This window comes from Gossypium arboreum, chromosome 13 (assembly GCF_025698485.1).
Source record: "Gossypium arboreum isolate Shixiya-1 chromosome 13, ASM2569848v2, whole genome shotgun sequence".
NCBI lineage: Eukaryota > Viridiplantae > Streptophyta > Magnoliopsida > Malvales > Malvaceae > Gossypium > Gossypium arboreum.
This window is the reverse complement of record NC_069082.1, coordinates 27,777,993-27,796,837: the sequence shown is the minus strand read 5'-3', so window position 1 is coordinate 27,796,837 and position 18,845 is coordinate 27,777,993. Positions and strand designations below refer to the sequence as shown.

The 18,845-nt window shown below is 36.1% G+C and overlaps 1 non-coding gene across 1 annotated transcript; it reads right to left on the bottom strand.

Annotated features, from left to right (window-relative positions):
• Positions 1 to 12,878: 12,878 nt before the first annotated feature.
• Positions 12,879 to 12,985, bottom strand: LOC128287377 (small nucleolar RNA R71). The gene has a single exon (XR_008278077.1). It is a non-coding gene; the product is annotated as a small nucleolar RNA R71 (small nucleolar RNA).
• Between the last annotated feature and the right edge of the window lie 5,860 nt (positions 12,986 to 18,845).

The window sequence follows — 18,845 nt, the reverse complement described above, 5'->3', positions numbered from 1 at the left end:
TCGGTAACAAAAATTCGAAGTTTTCTGGGGTGGCAGATACTGAAGACAAGATTAAGGTAATCAGGAAGAGGTTAAAAGAAGCGGCGGATCGACAAAAGTCTTATGCCGATCTGAAGCGTAAGGATATTGAATATGCGGTAGGAGACATGGTCTTTTTGAAAGTTTCACCTTGGAAGAAGATCTTGAGATTTGGTAAGAAGGGTAAGTTGAGCCCACGGTTTATTGGGCCTTACCGAATCATTAAGCGGATAGGGCCGGTGGCTTATCAGCTAGAGTTACCTCTAGAACTGGATCGCATTCACGATGTCTTCCATGTGTCCATGCTAAGGCGATATCGTTCTGACCCAACTCATATCGTGCCAGTTGCAGAAATTGAGGTACAGTCGGATTTGAACTTTGAAGAGGAACCTGTGCAAATACTCGATCGTGATGTCAAGGTGTTGAGAAGGAGGTCAGTCCCATTGGTGAAGGTACTTTGGAGGAACCATGGCAAGGAAGAAGCTACTTGGGAGACCGAAGAGGCAATGCGTCAGTAGTACCCTCAACTGTTTGGACCAGGTAAATTTCGAGGCCGAAATTTCTTTAAGGAGGGTAGAGTTGTAACATCCTGATTTTCGGGTTTTCCGCGATTCTTGATATTTTAAGTAAATTTCTAAAATTTGGTAGGTGATGATGGAATTCATAATTTGGGTGTGTAAATGGGCTTATGGAAGGCCCATGAGTTGGCCAAAACCCGGTGGAATTTTTAAATTTTGGACTTAGGAGTTAGGGGTTCTGGCTAGGTGCCCTTATATTAAGTTGTGGGTAAAGTGTATCACAAAAAGATCCTCTGGCAAAGTGGCTAAGTGACGCCACTAGGGAGCTTTAAAGGTGGCGTGTAAGTGTTGGGGGAAGACCTGGGATCAATTCCCTGTGTTGATAAATAGGAGTATTTATTTTTGTGCAGGAAGGGTAAGTGTTGGAACCTGAGTGGATTCTGTAAGGGGAGAGTTGGATCAAGTCAAATGCATAAATTAAGGAGGGATAAGGGAAGAGATTTTAGGGATGTGATATGGAGATAGAGTTGGCCGAATAAGGGAGTTTGGAGAGGGGATTTTCGGCAGAGGGGTATTAGGTTAGTAATTTCGGCATTAGGGTCTTAGTTGTACCGATTTTGTTCTTTGGTGTGTAGCATTTTCTCTCTTTCTTTTCCAGCCGAATCTACCTCCCTTCTACTCAATTTTCTTCCTTTTTCTTTCTTTCAAATCGGCCCACTATTTCCTTTCATTCACCATTGTTTTCCCTTATCTCTATTTTTGCCGAAGTGCCGCAAAAGCGAATCGAGTGAAGATAGGGGGTGCCGATTCTTTGTGACCAGCAACCATTTTCTTCCTTCTCAATAGTTGGCGTTCGATTCCCTTACCTTTTAGGCATCCGGATTTAAGAGGAGAAAGACTGTGGTAAGTGTTCAAACTCTAAACGATTCCTAGTGTAGCTTTGGCCAAAAGCCGAAACTCCAAGTTTTGGGAAATGGCCGAATATGCACATAGACTCTATGGGGTCTTCTTTTAATATTTTTGGTTTATTTATTGAAGGAGCAGCAAGGTGTAGTGTCGATTTGGAGTAGCTTGGATTGCCGGAGTAGCTAGGCCTAGTCATCAATCGCGACAAAGGTAAGGTGCCTAAGGCCATTATGGATGGTGGCCGAATGTGTAAGTGTTAATATTGGAAAGTTCTTAATTTGGTTCAATTATTGCGAGCTGATCTATTTAACAATTGATTATAGGAGAAATCGTGTAGGAGATCTCGTCAAGGAATATCGCAAATCAGGTGTGTAACGAACCCTTTTTCATAGCTTAAAGCGATAAAATGCCGAAAAGCCGAAATGCCGAAATCCTGGCATTTCGAGGACTTGTGAGCAAGCGAACGCTCACTAGTTAGTTAGAATCGATGAGACGGTGATCGAGAACGATGGAAACGGTAAGAATGTGATTTTTGGCGTTCTTGGTAAGTTGGGCCTCGAGGGGCCGAAGTGGGGCCCATTGGGCTTTCGGGCCCATTTGGGTAAAAATTGGTAGAAAATGGAAATCTATTATATGGCATGATAAGCCTGTTAAAACCGTTATGGAATATAGGCTAAATGGGCCTAGATGACGAAATTGGCTAAGTAGGGCCCATTAGGGTTTTAGGCCCAATAACTCGATTTCGCTAAAAATGGGCCGAATCACTTGTTTGCACCCATGGATTGTTAGTAATCGTTAATGAACATGGAAACCCTAATTTTGGTAAAATTATGAGATTACCCTTATACCATGAAAATGACCGTTTTGCCCTAGGTAAAATGACCATTATACCCCTAGGGTTTATGTCCGATTTTAATACATGGGATTTTGATAAATATGGTATGTATGATATGCACATGAAATGTATGATATGCACATGATATGTATGATATGCACATGAGGTAATCATAAATGCATTGGGTTGGGTTTATATGGATGGAGGAAGTGAAAAGGGCTTATGCCCTGATTATCAAAAGGGCTTATGCCCCGATTATCAAAAGGGCTTATGCCCCGATTATAAAAGGGCTTATGCCCCGATTATTGAAAGGGCTTTTGCCCGATTATTAAAAGAGGCTAGGCCTCGGTTATATGATAATGACTATCTTTGCCGGTGGAGAGTTTGGCGGGGTGGGTCGAGTTAATCCCACATGGTGTGTTGGTTGGTACGGTGGAGAGTAGCGGATGGTGGGTTGAGTAGTCTCCCCAAATGGGTTGCATTCTTTCATTGAAATTATATGTGACATTGAAATGGGCCTAAGGGCCATACTGCTTTCTGATAAAGGCTTGACCCGATGGTAGGAAACTTGAAAAGGCTTGCCCATAATATGAAATATGAAAAGGCTTGCCCAAGATTATGAAATATGAAATATGAAAAGGGCTACTGACCCGATGCATGATTGAGATTGGATTTGGGCTTAGACCCAACAGTCGTTATTGTTTTGGGCTCTGAAAGGGGCTTGTTGCACACTGAGTTTCCAAACTCACCCCTTTCCTTAACCTTGCGGTGAGCCTTGATTTGGGGACTTGGGCGGAGGGGATTGAGTGGCCACGGTGATCGTCTTGGGCTTTAAATAAAGTGTTGGTTTCGTTTAATTTCCTTTAACTATTATTTATTTTGGGTTGTAATAAGGCCAATTTTAACTTTTCTTTTATTTCTTTTCGGATTATTTTAATTTTAATAACTTTAAAATTGGTTAATTATTATTCAAATGGGCTAGACTTAGGATGTGTTTTCAAAATGATACTTGTTTTCAAATTATCTCAACACCACGATTCATCGGTTAATCAAAGACGTCCACTTAAACAAATTTAAACTCGATATAACAAAGTGTGGCTATGGTTGTGGGCATGTCTAGGATTGGATCCAATTAAAGAGCTTGGTACTTAAGCGACCTTCATGGCTCACCTCCTCTGTCTCGGATACCTACACGTGCCCGGCTTCCATACACTTTGTTAACTCAATAAAATGTATGGTTTTAAAACACTAAAACGGAACGTGGGTTTTCAACTCCAATGTGGCACGTCAGATTCGGCCATAACGTCTGGGCCGGGTTTGGGGTGTTACATATTTTATGATTATTTTGAGGTCTATGATATGATTGCATGATTGTGTGAAAATTTCGTGAAGAAATTCTATGCATAAAGTGCTCAATTTGAAGTTAAGGACTAAATTGAATAAGTTGCAAAACTTGCATTCTAGAAGTTTCTAGTATGAAATTGCTTTGAAATATTAATTAGGAGGTCTTAAATAGCAATTTTACCAATTTCTAAGTGATGGAAAAAAATTGGACATGGATGGAATTTTTGAAAGTTTAGTAAGGAAGGGCATTTTGGTCGTTTGGTAATTAAAAGAAATAAAAAGGGAAAATAAAGCCAAAATTGACTCATCTTTTTTATGAAGTCCGAAATTAGCATGGGGGAAGCCATGGCTAGGTTTTCAAGCTTTCCAAGCTCAACAGTAAGTCCGTTCTAACCCCGTTTTTCAAGTTCTTTACGGTTTTGGAATCCCGGTAATTTGATTAAGCTTATTCTAGCAATAATTTAAGCTAGGGTTCATATTTGGAAAAATACCCATAGGTGAAATGTGTTTATTTTGCTGTTTTATGATAGAATATGACATTTTAAATTATGTTAGACAACTTGTGCTACTCGATTTTGAGTGAAAACGAGTAAAAGGGCTTAATCGGTAAAAATACCTAATAGTCATAAGTATATGTTAGAGTGAGAATTTGATGTTACCATAGAAAGGAAAAAGTGATCAGAATGTCATAAAACATAAGAATAAGGGATGAATTTTAATTCCCGAGCCTAGGGGTAAAAGTGTAAATATGTAAAAGTTTAGGGGCAAAATTGTAATTTTTCCAAAGTTTGAGTTAAGGACTGTTTTGAATAGTACATTAATTAAATAAGTAAAATATGATGTTTTAGATCTCGGAAAATGAGATTTGAACCTAGAATGAGAGAAAAATCGAAAGTTGGGAAAGTTGGTAAAATGGCTATTTTAGTATCGAGGTAAGTTCATATGTATAATAAGCATTAATTTATGCATGTTTCAATGTAAAATTGATATATTTACTATGATTTCTGAGGTGTTGAAAGTATGTAAGTTGGTGTGATAATAATACAACAATAATGTTGTAATTTATATTTGAAAGTTAAATTTAGTGAATTAATTGAATTATGTTAAATTAAATGTTTATGGTGCCCGGTTTATGAATTGATTTAAAAATATGTGAAGTGCATTGAATTATCATACATAAATGTGATTTCTATGATTATGGACATTATGGGAAATTGTAAGTTCATATGATTTTAATAAGGCAATGTGTAATTTAATGTTATTGCCTTGATATTAAATGAGATGTAAGTTTATATGTAAGTAATACAACAATATTACTTGTATTATGATATTTTATAATAATATTGGAAATATGTTTGTGGATAATTACTTGATTGGTGAAATTGTTGGAAAAGAGAGAAATCCGGTTGAACCTTGAAAAGATTGGATGATCTGATATAGTATGTAGCTAGGTCACATGTACGGTCTTGAGTGCACATCATGTGTACAAGAGAGCTACAAGACATTATGATGTAGCTAGGTCGCATGGGTGATACTATGTGTACACCATGTAGACAAGAGAGCTACAGGATATATGTAGCTAGGTCGCATGCGTGGTTCGGTGAAGGACACCATGTAGACAAGAGAGCTACGAGATAAATGGCTAGGTCACATGGGTGGTACTGAGTGTTCACCATGTGTACAAGAGAGCCGAACTATATGATGGGTGGAGCTATGTGCTGAAACCACCAAGTATCGAGGATTGATCCGAAGTGTTCAACAGGAGACTCTCTATGTATTGCTTTGTGAGTTTTGTGATGAATAAGTGCAGGAACTTGGTTATGTGAATGATGTGTACATTAAGTGACCGGGATGTGGTAAGGTTATAAACAAGTAAATTATACATGAGGATGATTTTATGGTGACCTTGTAATCATGGGCCTATACTTTTGATGTATGAAATGTGGTGAAAATGATTTGTGATATGTATGTTAAAATGAGGTTAATACAAAGAAAGTGTGAAAGAGTGAACTAGCAATAAAACTGTTTTAGACAGTAGCAGTGACGTGATTTTGAAAAATCACCAAAAATAGTAGAAATTGAATCAGAGACTTAATAAGATATAAAATTAAATCTTAATGAGTCTATTTTCATATAAAAGAAACATAACAAGAAAAGAAGTTATATATTTTGAGATATTTATGTTTTTGTGAGACTGGTTCAGAATGATTACGTGATCCCCTATTCTGACTTTGGAAAATCACAAAAATTTGGATAAAAATAATTAGAGGCTTAAACTTATATTTTTAAAATCCCTAATGAGTCTATTTTCAAGATAAATCAACAAGAACATTATCCAAGTTCTGTACTGTGAGATAATTAATTTTTAGTGAAGAGAAGTCAGAACTATCAGAATGTGAAACAGGGGAAATTTTAATGAATAAAATGTACTAATTTGCTAAACCAAAAATTATGAAAATTTTATGGTGGAAAGATATGTGAGTCTAGTTTCAGGATAAATTTACGGATCTTAATTTGGAGCTCCGTAGCTCGAATTATAAATAAGTAGATGACTATGACTCGTGTGGACAGTTTGATGTGAGCATTTATTTGTAAATTGTGAAATCGTACTTACAAGAATGCTATATACATTAAGGATGTGGAATGGAGAGGAGGAGGAGGAAAATAAATATATGTGGAATATATGGAAACTATGGTATATGAAATATTGATATAATGAAATAAATGATATGTGCTTATAAGAAAATAGAAAGAGAATGATATGTATCATGACATGTATATATATATGACTAGTCTCAATGTAATGCTTGTTGGGTATGGAGTTGAATTGAAATGTTTCAGCAAACATGTTATTTTATGATCTGAATTGTAGTATTTTATAAAGATATGATCTAGTTTTAAATATGAATGCTTGATGATTAAGCTGAAGATATTTGGTAAGATGATAATCTTGGTATAAATGTATAAGTGGTACTATAATAAACAAGGTAAAATGAGTATGAGATACACATGTATGATGACATACAAATGCTACGTTTGTGGTTTAATTGAGAATATTTAATCATTAAATGAATACCATGTTATATGCTTTGATTTTGTATAAGTGTGTAAGAGATTAAGGTTGACCAAAGCTTGGAAAATAGCCTAGGTATATTCCACACAGGCAGAAACATGACCATGTGTCTCAGTCGTGTATGGAACACGACTTTGGGACACGGGCGTGTGGAGCCTTGAAGCATGAAATTTCCAAGATTTTTGTAAGTTCTCGGTTTAGTCCCGAACCCTTTCTAAAGTACGTTTTGGGCTTCGTAGACTCAAATAAGGGACTATGTGTAAGTGAATGAATGTTTTGAAATATGAATGAAATTTTATGGCCCGTATTTTAGTTTAATGTTTGTATGTGTGACAGCCCTAATTTGGCCCTAGTCGGCAAGTGGTTTTGGGATCACAAAACCGAGTCACAGAAATAATTAAATGTTATACTCTGTGTTTATTATATGTGAAAGTGCATGTGTGAAAATTTAATGCTTTGATTTTGTCATTTGAGAGTAAAATTATGAAATAGGACCTATGTGAAAATTTCTGAAAATGCTATAGGCCAAATTGGAGTGGGCAAATAATTTGTAGTGTAAAATGGGAGGATTTGCATGTCAGACCCCCCATTTTATGTGTAGTGGCCGGCCATGATGTTGGTAGGAAGCAACATGTGCATTAGATAATAATAATTTAAGACATGAAGTTATGGTACTAATTGATATGTGTCATTTTATGTCATAAAATAAAGACTAAAAATAACAAAATGATGGAAGGGAAAAGTTTGTCCATCCTTGTTCATGGTAGCCAAAAATAGAAGAGAAAGGAGAGGAAAAGAGCTCTTGAATGTTCAGTCACTTGGGGAAGAAAATCCAAGGTGAGTTCATGGTGCTTTACTTCTATTTTGATGTTCATGGGTTTTTCTTGTTTCTACCTTAACCCATGAAGCATATTTTTTATTTTTGGTTGTGTTGTGAGCATTCGGTCATGAATGGAAATGAGAGAAATGGTTTTTGTTTCATGTTCTTTTGATAAAAAATGGAGAATAGATGAAGTTAAGCCAAGCAAATGAGCATGCATGTGCCTTAGATGCTAAGAGGGGAAAATCGGATAACATGTTGTGTGTATTATGGCCGAATGTGAACTTGGATAATATTGAGTAATGTTGTGCTTTAAAATGATGAAAGGAAGATTATGATTAAGTGAAGTTATAGGTATGTGATGATTGATTTGTGATATGCATGTTTAAATAACATGCATGCAAGGTATGTGTGAAAGAGTGAATTGGTAATAAATCTGCTTGGGACAGTAGCAGTAACGTGATTTTGGAAAATCACCATAAATTGTGGAAGATGATTTAGAAGCTGAATAAATTATGTAATTAAATCTTAATGAGTCTAGTTTCTTATAAAAGAAACTGTGTAAGCAAAAGAATTTCTGATGATGAGATATTTGAAGTGATGTGGACAGGGTCAGAATGACTTCTAGATCCTCTGTTCTGTTTTTATAAAATCATTATAAATTGTACAAAACTGGTTATAAGATGAAATTTATATGCTTAGACTCCTTAATGAGTCTAGTTTCAAATGAAATAAATGAGAACATATTTTGAATTCTGTACAATGAGAAATTTGATTCGTAGTGAAGAGTGGTCAGATTAGTCAAGCAGTGAAATAAGGGAAGCTTTAAGAAAAATATTGTATTGATTACCCAAACCAAAAATCTTGAAAATTTTATGGATAAAATATATATGGGTCTATTTTCAGATAAAATTAACGGCACTTGATTTGGAGTTTCGTAGCTCCAGTTATAAATGATTTAGTGACTGTTGCTCAGGAAGACAACTTGCAGTGAAATTATGATTATGTGGTAAACATTGACAAAAATTTGTTAATGAGTTGCTTATTCATTTCTTATAAGCTTACTATGACCAGTAGGTGTGAAAGTTGAATATATATATATATATATATATATATATTATATTTTGAAAGTGATGCTTGAATAGTCGAATAATGACTAGTTTAAAATCTTTAAATTTTAAGCTCAAGAGCATAGAGGGGCAAATTCGGATAAGAGAAGAGAAAGTAATCGAATAGCCGTTGTAATCGTTCGGCAACATTCGAGGTAAGTTCTTAAGTGTTTAAGCTTGATTCCTTTTTATATGCCCAAGAGTTAAATTAATATGGTAAAGGAATGTAAATTTTATTTAGTTAATGTGCGAATATGTAATGATTTAAGGCTATAAGCCGATTATGGCTATTATGCTTAAGTTGAATTGGATTTGGAAATTTGATGCACTAAATGAGTGTTACAATGAATAAACTATGCCGTATATGTGCTGGTGGAGATATCACAATTTGTGATTATTAAATACTTAAAGGAAACCATGATGTGTATAAAATTATTATTATTTAGTCCTTTGTGGTAGCCGAATATGGCTTGGCACTAAAGTGATTAAATGTGAACTTCGATGAGGTAAACCATTAAAAATGTGGTGCTATAAGACTATGGGCTAATACGATATGTGGATTCATTTCGTAAAGTAAATTATTCAGGTATGCGATATGTACTTAGGCATGTTAAATCGATTGGAATTGAATCATGAATGTGAATTGAGAAGCATAGGTAAAAATGCCTATGACATATATGTGAGTAAGGGTAAAACCATCGTAAATTATCGATAAGGATGGGCTATGTGCGGAACCATCTTATAATTGCTAATTTGAAAGGTTGTGTGCAAATCAGTGAGCAATATGTATATATTAGATGAATCGTGACCTTTTGGTTCTACTTGAACTAAGTTGCGCGATAAATAATTTATGCATATGACTTATAGTCGAATGGTCACTATGGGTTAAGTTTGAATGGTGAAATGGAAATGTGATATGTTGAATGAGATGTGTTAATATATGATTAAATATGCAAGATATTTGATGTGTATCAGGGCTTAAAGACCCGCAGCTTCGTCTTTGGTAAAATATCCGGTTAAATCCATGAGCTTCGTCTTTGGTATTATATCGGGGATAAATCCCGCAGGCCTAGTGCTGGTATTATATTTGGGCCTTCGTGCCTAGCAGGTTTTGTGCCGGTGATGTGTATTCGGGCCTTCGTGCCTAGCAGGCTTCGTACCGGTGATGTATATTCGGGCCTTCGTGCCTAGCAGGCTTCGTGTCGGTGATGTGTATTCGGGCCTTCGTGCCTAGCAAGCTTCGTGCCTAGCAGGCGTAATGCCGTTGAAATGATATGTTATGTGAATTCGGTGTTCCTTGTAAGATAAGGTTTTAGCCGAATGTTAAAGATGAAATGATAGTGTATTGTATCATGCTTATGTGGCCTAATGGCAAGTATAACATGTTGGTAAATATGCAATGTGCTTTTATAATCGAATGATAAGTTTGAAATGAATGTGAGTGAAATGTTATGCATAAGCTATCAAATGTTAAGTGTGAAAATGAGATGAAAGAAAAGTGTTTGAGACGTATAATTATATACGCTCGAATGATGTTAGTACTCAATTGATATGAATATGTTATATGGAACTTGTTGATTTGATTATTCAGGCCTTTGAGCTTAGCAGACTATAATGTCGGTAAGATACTATTCGGGCTTTCGAGCCTAGCAGGCTATAAAGCCGGTGAAATGATATCGGGCCTCGAGCCTAGTAGGTGAAATGCCGGTGATTTGAGAAAAGCCTATGACTAAGGTACCTCGCGCTAGATTGTCAAATGAATACATTTAATACGTAAAGTGGGCAGTCGCAGATGTACTCGAGATGTGAGTTTGATTTGAAGGAATCATAAGTGAGTAATGTGATACGACGTGAATAAATGTTAAAACTATACCTATGATCATGATACACCGGTCGGGTGTGAAAGTATGTGAGGTATTTGATTTAAATATGTTATATGAATTGATTAAGTGTGATAAGAATGCTGAACGTGCATTATGTGCTTGTGTATATTCGCCGGATGGCAATATCCTAGAATTTGGCCTCTTAAGAAATTAAATAATCAAGTATAATTGTGTTTATTTGTTTGCATTGCTTAAGACTTACTAAGCTTATGAAAGCTTACTCGTTGTTACATTTCTCTATTTTATAGATTGTTGACTTGATTACCCTTTCGGGTTGGAGTTCGCCGGAGATATTATCACACTGTCGAGCTCACGTTATCGGTGTAAGTAAATCCTAGTATCACTCCGTTATTACATTTCTCTATTTTAATGTTTTGGACCTCGTAAGCTCATATATGGGATAGATTGCATGTGAAAAGAAAATTTTTAAATTGATTGAAATTTTTCAGTACGGTTTTTGTGTGATTGACTGGGTTTAAGTCGGGTAACATCTCGAACCCTGTTTCGGTGAGGGATACGGGCGAGGGGTGTTATAGTATGTTTTTCCGGTAATGCCTCATACCTTATCCCGGTCTCGGGTACGAGTAAGGGGTGTTACAATATTCGTCTATAAAAACCCCCCTTCGCTGATCATTCAACACATCCCTCATTCACATCTCTTCTCTCACAATTATTCTCTCCTCTTTCACTTTTTCTTTCATTTTTCCCATTCAAAGTTCCTTTCTCTTTTGTCGATTTCTCCCCTTGAGAAAGGGTTCTTCTTTAGCCATTTTGGAGCAGCAATTGAGTTTTCATAGTATCCTTGATCAGTGAGGACAACAAAGAAGGAAGAACGGAGCAACCTAGTCAAGCCACAGAAAAACACCGAATTTTATTCTTGTTCCCTATCTCTTTAAATTTTGTTGTTTTTGTGATGAACATATCTATGAATACTTATGTTATTGGAATGGTTAATTTAATCAGCTTAGCTTGAATTTAATTCGTGTTGGGTTGATTGCATTTCGTCTTTTTAAATTATTAAAATTGTGTTTATGCTATTATAGGCATCGGTAAAATGCTTGATTAAGTAAAATCATGCCTAAGTTATTCTTGCATTATAATTGTGAGGGAACTGATGAATTAATTATTTAAATGGACTGAAATTGTAATTAATTGACACAATACTTAATCAATGCATGTTTATTCTTCTAAGGTAGCTGAAGATTAAATTAGCATTGTATCTGGTGATACACTTGCCTTACATAACTTGCAAGATTTGTGATTAAACTATTTCAAGGTAAGGATACCTTGTTACCTCACATAGTATTTTTTGTTCTTATTAGATTTAATTAATCGATTGAATTGACATAGGGAATGTTAATAGATGAATGGATTTGTGTAGGTGAATATGTTCATAAGTTAGCAAATGACCAAGTTGCCTTGAATTTAAAGAACTGTAATTAATCCAACACAATTATGTCATCTTGATTAAATCACATTTTGAAATCATGCATTAGACCTTTTATTTTTATTTAGGTTAAAATCTATGTTTTCTTGATCACCCTTTTCAAAACAAAATATTTTTTTCACCAAAGTGTTTTAAATTGCAATCATAAATAATTCTTTTCACAGTCCCTATGGGTACAATTACTTGACATTTACTTGTCACTTTATTACTTGTTGCGATTGTGTACACTTGCACATTCCCGTCGTTCCAAGTTTTTGGTGCCATTGTTGGGGACTGTGTTTTAAAGTCATTATTTGTGAATTTGTTAGTTTTGCATTTTGGTTTAATTTTCTGTTTAAATTTTAACTTAATTAATTTTTATGTGATTATTTCAGGTGTTTATGAGTATTAACTGAATCATCGATTTAATCATGTAGACCCTGAGATTGAACGAACTTTTTGAGAGTAAAGAAGACAACCAAATCAGAGAAAGACCAAAGAGATGAACTTCGAAAATTCGATTCAAGGAAATGGAGCAAACTCTGCTCAAAATCCTATCCTTATTGCTGATGATAGGGATAGAGCTTTACGAAAGTATGCCATGCCAGTGTTTCATGATCTTAATCTAAGTATTAGGAGACCCGAAATTGAGGAACAACAGTTCGAGCTGAAGCCAATCATGTCCCAGATGCTTCAAACTATGGGCCAATTCAATGGAATGCCTACCAAAGATCCTCACTTACACTTAAGGCTGTTTATGGAGGTGAGCAATTCTTTCAAGTTAGCCAGAGTACCCGAAGATGCATTACGATTAAAGTTGCTCCCGTATTCGCTGAAGGACAGAGCTCGAGCCTGGCTGGACTCATTGCCACCAAATTCAATTTCTACATGGCAAGAGTTAGCAGAAAGATTCCTTATGAAGTATTTACCGCCTAGCAAGAATGCTAAGTTGAGGAACGAGATCACTACTTTCCAACAAATGGATGATAAGTCCTTGTATGAGGCATGGGAAAGGTATAAAGAATTATTACAGAAGTACCCTCATCACGAAATCCCACATTGCATCAAACTTGGGACATTTTATGATGGGCACAATGCTCACACGAGGATGGTAGTGGTCACTTCTGCTAGCGATGCTCTTATTTCTAAGTCTTATAATAAGTCTTATGAAATCATTGAAAGGATTGCCAGTAACAATTATCAATGGCCAACCAATCGAGCAGCTTCAAGAAGACGAGTTGCTGGAATACATGAAGTAGACTCTCTTACTTCACTCGCATCTCAGGTATCATCAATATCCTCAATGTTAAAAAATCTTACTACTAATGGGTCTAATAGTTTTGCAGCACAGCCACCAAATCAATTTGAAAATGTAGCCTGTGTCTATTTTAGGGAAGGATATTTGTTTGAAGAATGTCCATCGAACCCAGAATCTGTGTATTACATGGGTAACCAGAACCAAAATCGAGGAAAGAAAGGACTGCAATCCAATTTTTATAGCCCATCGTGGTGAAATCACCCCAAATTTTCCTGGAATAACCAAGGGACTAGAACTAGTAACACTTACGCCCAACCTAAATCAACCCTACCGCCTAGTTTTCCCCAACAAGTTTAGAAACCAGCTCAAGCTGAATCATCCAATAGCTTAAAGAATTTATTGAAGGCATACATGGTGAAAAATGATGCCACTCTAAGGAATTTGGAGAATCAAGTGGGCCAGCTTGCTACTGAACTCAAGAACTGACCATAAGGTGCTTTACGTAGTGATACGAAGCATCTAAGGAATCTGAGGAAGGAGCACTGTAAAGCGTTGACATTGAGGAGTGGAAAGACAGTAGAGCCCAACAGCATCGAAGCTGAAAAGGAGCAAGCTGACGCTCAAGATTTAGAGGAAGTTCAACCGAGTGTTGAAATTCTAGTTTCACAAGAACCAGAATCTACAAAACCCGGCAAGGTAATTTTAGAACCAGCTAATTCTAATCAACTAACAACCACAGAAGACGAATCAACCAGTTCTAATAAAGAAACCACCACCACCCTACCCTTAAAGACTTCAAAAGCAGAAGCAGGAGATTCAATTCAAGAAGTTCCTAGAAGTACTCAACCAACTTCATATCAACATCCCATTAGTTGAAGCACTTGGGCAAATGCCGAACTATGTCAAATTCATGAAAGACATCCTGTTTAAAAAACTAAGACTTGGAGAGTTTAAGACGATGGCTCTGACGAAGGAATGCAGTGCATATATTCACGATAAGCTACCCCCAAAGTTGAAGGATCCTGGATGTCTTACCATCCCTTGCAACATTAGAGCAACATATTGTAGTAAGGCATTATGTGACTTAGGTGCGAGTATTAACTTGATGCCTATGACAATATTTAAGAAGTTAAGGATAGGTGATGTTAGACCCACTACGATTACACTTCAATTAGCGGATCGATCCTTAGCACATCCAAAAGGAAAGATTGAGGATGTATTGGTACATGTAGATAAATTTATCTTCCCTGCTGATTTTGACATTTTAGAGTTTTAAGCAGACAAAGAAGTGTCAATTATCTTAAGAAGACTGTTCTTAGCAATCGGAAGGACCCTTATTGATGTGCAGAAGGGCGAGCTTACTATGCATGTTCAGGATGATCAGGTAACATTTAACATTTTTAAGTCTATGCGATTGCCTGACACAATTGATGATTGTTCTGAAGTATTCAATTTAAAGGATTTAATAGTAGAGAAGGAGCTCAACTATTTGATCCTATTTGAGGATCCACTAGAACAAATTTTGTCATCAAACCCTTCGAATGATGAAGAGGAGGATGAATACTTAGGTTTGCTGGAAGCTAATCAAAAGGGATTTAATCTGCAATCCCGTTTTGAATCTTTGCAATTAGAGAAAATGGATTATACCTAACCAAAAGCGTCAATCGATGAGCCACCTAAATTAAAACTCAAGGTACTACCTTCATATTTAAAATATGTTTATTTAGGTAACTCTTCTACTCTGTCTGTGATTGTTTCAGCAGAATTAACTACTGAGCAAGAAAAAAAAACTCATCCTGTTGTTGAAATAATGCAAGAATGCTATCGGATGGACCTAGCCGATATCTGTGGTATTAGTCCATCTGTATGCATGCACAAGATTATCTTTGAAGATGGCGAAAAAGGGATGATTGATGGACAACAGAGACTGAACCCCATCATGAAGGACGTAGTCAAGAAAGAAATCATCAAGTGGTTAGATGCAGGTATAATGTACCTCATCTCAGATAGCTCATGGGTAAGTCCAGTCCAATGCGTGCCAAAGAAAACAGGTATTATAGTAATCGAAAATGAGAATAACGAGTTGATTCCAACTAGAACGGTTACGGGATAGAGAATTTGCATCAATTACCGAAAGCTGAACAAGGTGACTAGGAAATATCTCTTTTCTTTGTCGTTTTTGGACCAAATGCTGGATAGAATCACAGGGCGAGACTATTACTATTTTATCGATGGATGCTCGGGGTATAATCAGATTACAGTAGCATTGAAAGATCAGCACAAAACAACATTCACCTGCCCGTACGGTACATTTGCATTTAGACGCATGCCATTTGGTTTATGTAATGCACCTGCTACATTTAAAAAATGTATGATGTCTATTTTTACTGACATGGTTGAGAAGTATTTGGAAGTTTTTATGGATGATTTTTTAGTATTCAGAAATACTTGTGATGATTTCCTAGTTAATCTAGCTAAGGTACTAAGGCGATGCGGAGAAACAAACTTAGTACTCAACTGGGAAAAGTGTCATTTCATGGTACAAGAAGGTATTGTTCTAGGGCATTGGATAATAGGACATGGAATAGAGGTTGATAAAGCGAAGGTAGATGTTATTGAGAAACTCTAACCTCCAACAACTGTAAAGGGTGTTAGGAGCTTTTTGGGCCACATCGGTTTCTATCGAAGATTCATCAAGGGCTTCTCCAAAATTGCTAAACCCTTATGCAAATTATTGGAGAAGGACATGGCGTTCAAATTTAATGAAGAGTGCTTAAGAGCTTTCAACGATTTGAAGAGTTGATTAGTTTCGGCACCCATAATCATCACACTAGACTACGTTTGCCATTTGAGTTGATGTGTGATGCAAGTGACTTTGCAAGAGGAGTTGTTATGGGCCAACAAAGGAACAAAGTTTTTCATCCCATCCACTACGCAAGTCCAACTCTAACAAGAGCTCAACTAAATTATACTGTAACAGAGAAAGTGTTACTTGCTATTGTGTTTGCTTTTGAAAAGTTTCGATCTTATCTTGTAGGTACCAAAGTGACTGTCTATACAGACCACTCGGTGATTAAGTATTTACTTACCAAGAAAGACGCTAAATTGAGACTGATTCGATGGGTACTTCTACTTCAAAAATTTGATCTAGAAATTCAAGATCGAAAGGGAGTGGAAAACCAAGTAGCAGACCACTTGTCTAGATTGGAGCCGCAAAAAGGGAACTCTCTTCTTATACTAATTAGAGAGACGTTTCCAGATAAACACATACTGAAGGTAAATCATGTCCATAATAACCTTTGGTTTGCTGATAGTGCTAACTTTTTAGCTTGTGGTTTGATGCCGATTGTTAAGACGTATCATCAAAAAAAAGGTTTCTTCACGATGTGAAGTACTATTTCTGGGAAGAGCCGTACTTGTTTAAGAAGTGTGCAGATCAAATGATCAGGAGATGCATGGAAGAAGATGAAGTACATAAAATTCTTTATCATTGTCACTCAGCTCTGAATGGAGGACACTTCGGAGGTACACGTACTACAGCCAAGGTATTGCAAGTCAGATTCTTTTGGCCTCCACCATTCAAAGACACATACGCTTACATAAAGAGTTGTGATCGATGTCAAAGGGTCGAAACTGTCACCTAGAGAAATGAGATGCCTCGAATAAACATCATTAAGGTAGAATTATTCGATGTTTGGGGTATTGATTTTGTCGATCCTTTCCCTCCGTCTTTTGGTCACAAGTACATCTTGGTAGCTGTAGACTATGTGTCTAAGTGGATTGAGGCTGAAGCATATCCGAAAAATGATGCTATGGTTGTGATGAGGTTTTTACAGAAACATTGTTCCCAAGGTTTGGAACCCAAAGAGCCATCATCAGTGATGAAAGGTCTCATTTTGTGAACAAGTGGTTGAAATGGTTATTACATAAACATGGAATGAAACACAAGGTCGCTACAGCTTACCATCCGTAGACGAATGGGCAAGCTGAACTGGCAAACAAGGAGATCAAAGGCATACTTGAGAAGGTATTTTACCTGAACCGACGAGATTGGTCCAAAAGACTGGATGATGCTTTATGGGCTTACAGAACAGCATACAAGACACCTTTAGGGATGTCACCCTATAGGTTAGTCTTTGGTAAAGCCTGTCACCTGCCCTTGGAGTTAGAGCCCAAAGCTTACTGGGCCCTTCGACAACTCGGATCTTAATCTTGCTAAAGAGAAATGAAAGCTCCAACTCAATGGGCTAGAGGAATTCCAAATGTTCTCATACGAAAATGCCAAATTACTCAAGAAAAGACTTAAGAAATGGCATAACAAGCACATTCAAGTTCGAGAATTTGAAGTAGGTTAGCAAATCTTGCTATTTAATTCCAGATTAAGGTTCTTTCTAGGTAAACTAAAATCACGTTAGTCTGGTCCATTTACAATTCATTGCATCTATCCATATGAAGTTGTTGAACTCTAAGGTAAGGGAGGTAATTTTCAAGTTAATGCTCAGCGTCTGAAACATTACTGGGGAGATAAAATTGAATGGAATCAAAATTTGTTCATTTTATCAGATGTTAAAATTTTCTTATTTTCCTTTTTAATAAATGATTTAGGGTATATTTTCGGCATTAGTATGTTTAAATAAATTCTGTTTAGGAGATTGGAACTTAAGTAGGACCGCTTGTGACCCCTCCAATCTTTCCTAGGAATTGATTTTAACATAATTTTATGAGAAATTATTCCCTAAATAGGAAATTAAATTTTTGGTTTTTCGAATAAAAGGGTCAATTTTGATCCAAGTTTTAAATTGCAACTCAATTTCAAATTTTCATTAAGTCTATGGACTTAATTGAATTATTTTTTAAAATTTGGTTGCTCTTTTCGTAAATAATAAAAATTAGATGCCTCTTTTTAATATTTTCAAAAGGCTTCTAGAATAAATATTTTTAATTTAATAAAAATATGATAATTATTAATATATAATTATATCCATTATAATATATATTAATTATTATTAGCTTTATATAGAGTTAGGATTAGTTTTAATTTAATTATATTTTATTTGATAATTTTTATCTTAATAAATTAATAGGAAATAATAATCTAATATGCATTATATTAATTATTATTTGTTATTTACTTACAGTTCCAGGTTCTAAGTGGATTGTGTCAAAGCAAGGAATCCACACTTGTCAAAGAGAATATTTGGCACCACTCGCAAAGGTATGGCTCTATTTCATTCGTTTTAGCCTTATGTCTAGCTCATATGGGACTACAATTTCATTAGAGCGAATGGTCTTATTATACTCGATTTTAACTGGAAAGACCATTGATGTGGGAAAAATCATCTTGAGAGAAATGCGAAATTTTGTCGTTAAACGTTCTAGCCCAGTCTACTTTCCCTTTACGATAACAATTTTGTGCTTGAAAGCTAAAATCCTTGCAAACGTAAAGAAGGCTATAGCAAGGGCACAATCATAGATTGGGACCTCTACCAAATAGCTAGAGAATCTATTCCACAGCAACGAGTGGAAGAAAGTGAGGACCCCAAAGAAGAAGAAGAAGATCCCACAATGCAATCAGCTGAAGTCCCAGATAACAAGGAACCAACAAAACCAGAAGCTGAACCTGATGTCGAATCAATGTTCAGGGCTCAATCACCT